Genomic DNA, 3,617 nt, shown 5'->3' with positions numbered 1-3,617 from the left:
ACCCCTCTCAGTGGCTTAACACAGCAAAGGTTTATTGTAGTTCATACTACATGTGCAGTGTGGATTACAAGATGTGGTGATGAGGGCGCTCTTCTTATTGGCACCATCTAGGGTCCCCGGCTGCTGGCTGCTGAGGACCCCCCACCCCACCCCAGGGAAATGCTTCCATGATACTAGAGGGATGGGAAGAGAACTGTGGACGAGCTCTTAAGGTTTCCTCCTGGAATGGCATACAAGTCCCACCGACGTGAGTGGCCAACAGAAGTCACATGAGATGGCTAACTTTAAAAGAGATGACAAATTACAATGTTAGCGGGTGCCCAGAAAGGGAGAGAACTGGACTGTCTAATTAGGCACAGCCCAAATGACTATGAGGTTGAGTAAAGGCAATTTGATGTCAGAATCAGGACCTTTTGATTACCAGAAAGGCCCGGCCCCCTTTGTGGATCTCAAACTAAAGGCCCGTGAATAGGTAATGTTTCCGTAGGGTGGTGCCTATACAGGGAATAAACCTAGTGGAGCTGGTAGTTGTCAGTGAATAGAGAGACAGGAACAACAGAAACCCATTGCTGAAGAACTTGCAACTGAATCCTGAAGTTGCCAGACGCCCGTGGGCTGTCGGTCTCAGAGGGAGTGGCATATACAGATGTTAGGTAGAGGAGACATCTGAATCTATTTTGCAAACAATCCTCTGACACTGAATAAAATATGATTCTTTAAAAAATTAAAAATTAAAAAACAAAAGCAAAACAGGAGTCTTAATGAAAGCAATCAGGTAAAGGGCAAAAACTCTACTCTGGCAGAATTTGGCATGTGGCCACAACCTCTCCACCCAGGACTTTATGACTTTGGCCTTGATCTTTGACTCACTGAATTTCCAAAATCCCTGGTGATCTCAATGCCAGAATACTGGGGCAAAATGAACTTTCATTCCTGATAAAATGTAACTAACACCTTTTGTGAAATACAAAATTCCTGGCAGGACCACGAATATGGGAAGCAAAATGAGAGCTCATCATGAGAGGGATGTATTCATGGTGCTGCTGATCCCCCCCCCCCCCAGAGGAGGTTGTTATCTGTAAGGCCTGGATTTCTCTGTAAATTGGGAACACTGTTGTCTTAGATGAAGCTGTTGAGTTACCCACCATCTATGCCCGTCCCACTGCTTTCTATAATCCCACTAGAAAGCATAAAGCACATTTTAAAATCTCAAAACAGGGATTCAGCTTCATTGATAACAGAGCAAACAGGTGGACGGCTGAGAGGGTGAGGTTATTAGCTTGGGCCGTCTTCCTGCCCCAGCGTAGGGCTCTCTGCTCTCAGGCTAGGAGGGAACGCAAAGCACCAGTTTGCCTCTCCTGCTCTAACTCTGACTACTCCACGCACCCCGCCCCATGCGGAATCAGCCTCACCTCTGAATTTCTTCCAAATAGAGTCCCAGGCTCTGTCCCAGACATGCTAACCGGCAAGCTGCAGTTTAACAATTCCCAGGTGATATGTAAGCGCTCTGAGGTTTGCGAAGCTTTGTTCTCCAGAGTTTTAAGCCACTCCTGAAAGAAGCCTCTGCCACGGTTCTCTACCGAACAGAAGAAAGAACAGAAGAAAGAAGAGGGGCCAACTTTTTCCGGCCCTGCCTCCCTTCCCATCTTGTTGTCAAACAGTCAGATTAACACCAAACACCCAGTTAATAATTCTCCTGCCTCAGATCCTGTTAAAAAACAGTGAAAGACAAATGCCACATGATTTCACTTATATGTGGAATCTAAAAACAAACAAACAGACAAATGAATAAACAAATGAAAAGCAGAATCAGACTTATAAATATAGAAAACAAACAGTTGACGGAGGAAAAGGGGGAGGGGCAAAATGGGTGATGGGGAGAGTGGGAGATAAAGGCTTCCAGTATGGAAGGAATAAGTCACCGGGATAAAAGGTACAGCACAAGGAATCTAGTTAACGATATTGTAACAGCATTATATGGAGACCGGGGTGGGGGGGGCGCACGGATATACTTACGAGCATAGTATAATGTACACAGTTGCTGACTCTCTATGTTGTATGCCTGAAACCAATGTAACGTTACGTGTGACCTGTAATCAAATTAAAAAAAAAAAAGCCTCTACTTGCATGAATGGAACTATACCTACCACAGAGAGTTCCATTTCAGTATGTCCCTGTAGAAACTAAAAGTATAACTTTTTTCCCAACACTTGGCTCCATACACATAAAATTACCTCTCCCAGATGATTCATTAGGCACACACATCTGACCGTCTTATTTCTAACTTTATTCTTCCCTCCCCACCATTTGCCAAGTACAAACAAGGATCAGTGACAGTGTACATACATAACATGTATTTCTATTTACGGGGATTCAATGGAATGTTGCCCTTTTTTTTATTGCTTTGTTTGTTTGGCTTGCGACTAGCTGGGCAGTCTGGACTGTGTCCTGCTTCACTGTACCCATCTGGTCTGGTCTTGTGTCCATGTCTGAATGCCGAGAGACGCCGCTGGGGAAGAAAGCTCAAGTGACCTATTCTCCTTTTTAAAACAGTTATGAGCTGTCACATTTTACTTTAAAATATTAATGCTTGGTGTCAGAGCAGTTTTGTTTGAAAATAAGGTTTTATTGTGCTAAGGAAAATGCTATCATAATGTCCGTGTCCATTACATCTCCACTTGCTTTGGGAATTTAAATGATGCAAGAGAAGTAGATGTTATACTCAAACTCAAGGAGCCTCAGTTTAAAAAGATATTTTTGTTTCACTGCCATTGGCTTCTAAATGCAAGACTCCATTTTCTGCCTTCAGAAGATGAAGTTGGTACCGTCGGTGCACATGTGTGTTTCAGTAGGTGGCAACCCAGAAACTGTGTTCTCTGGAAGATTTCCATGACTTACCGTTCTCAAAAGCCTTTAAATAATCCCCAGTAAAACTGAGAGACTACTTCCAGGTGACAATAGGACTGGAAGCAATATGACGTTTGTACGTGATGAGCTACTCATTTTTCTGAAATAAAGAATCTTGTGAAAAGAGGAATTATGACTCGTATTTACAACAACTTTTCGTAAACATCCCCAAATTCCAGGCACAAGACAAAAGGCATGACTCATATCACAGTAGGCATTACAGCCAGGGAAGTGGCCCTCGTGAAGATTGCTTCCCTAACGCCTGAGAATGGCTCTGAGGAGATCTGTAGGAAGCTGATAATAGGTACTTCATCGAGGATCCCCAGTTGAAATCTGGTTTTTGATCAAGAGCACTTCCTTAGCTAAAAATGTCCCGTTTCCAGACCTTAATTTGATTTTTTTAGTGGATCATGACCGAGCAGAGCAAAACCTTGGAGGGGAAAAAAAACCCAGTATGAATGACTGTAATTCTTTAACTTGAGAGGTCATTTGAATCCTCATGAGGAGATGATCTTGCCGGGTCTAGCTTGAGTTGTCCCACATGCTGGGGTTTTTCAGGGGGCTGGATGGTGCTCTCCCTCTCAGATCTCCTCAAAGTCTTGTCAGCTAGCCCACCACCTCGCCTGCAGGAGGCATTCCTATGAGTGAAAGTGGCAGCTTACATAGCAGCTCGCTTAAAAAGGTCGCATTCAGAGGGCCCATTCTGTCTG

The sequence above is a fragment of the Lutra lutra genome, chromosome 3 (genome assembly GCF_902655055.1).
Source record: "Lutra lutra chromosome 3, mLutLut1.2, whole genome shotgun sequence".
NCBI classification, from domain to species: domain Eukaryota; kingdom Metazoa; phylum Chordata; class Mammalia; order Carnivora; family Mustelidae; genus Lutra; species Lutra lutra.
The sequence above is the reverse complement of the archived record's forward strand: the minus strand, read 5'-3'. Positions refer to the sequence as shown.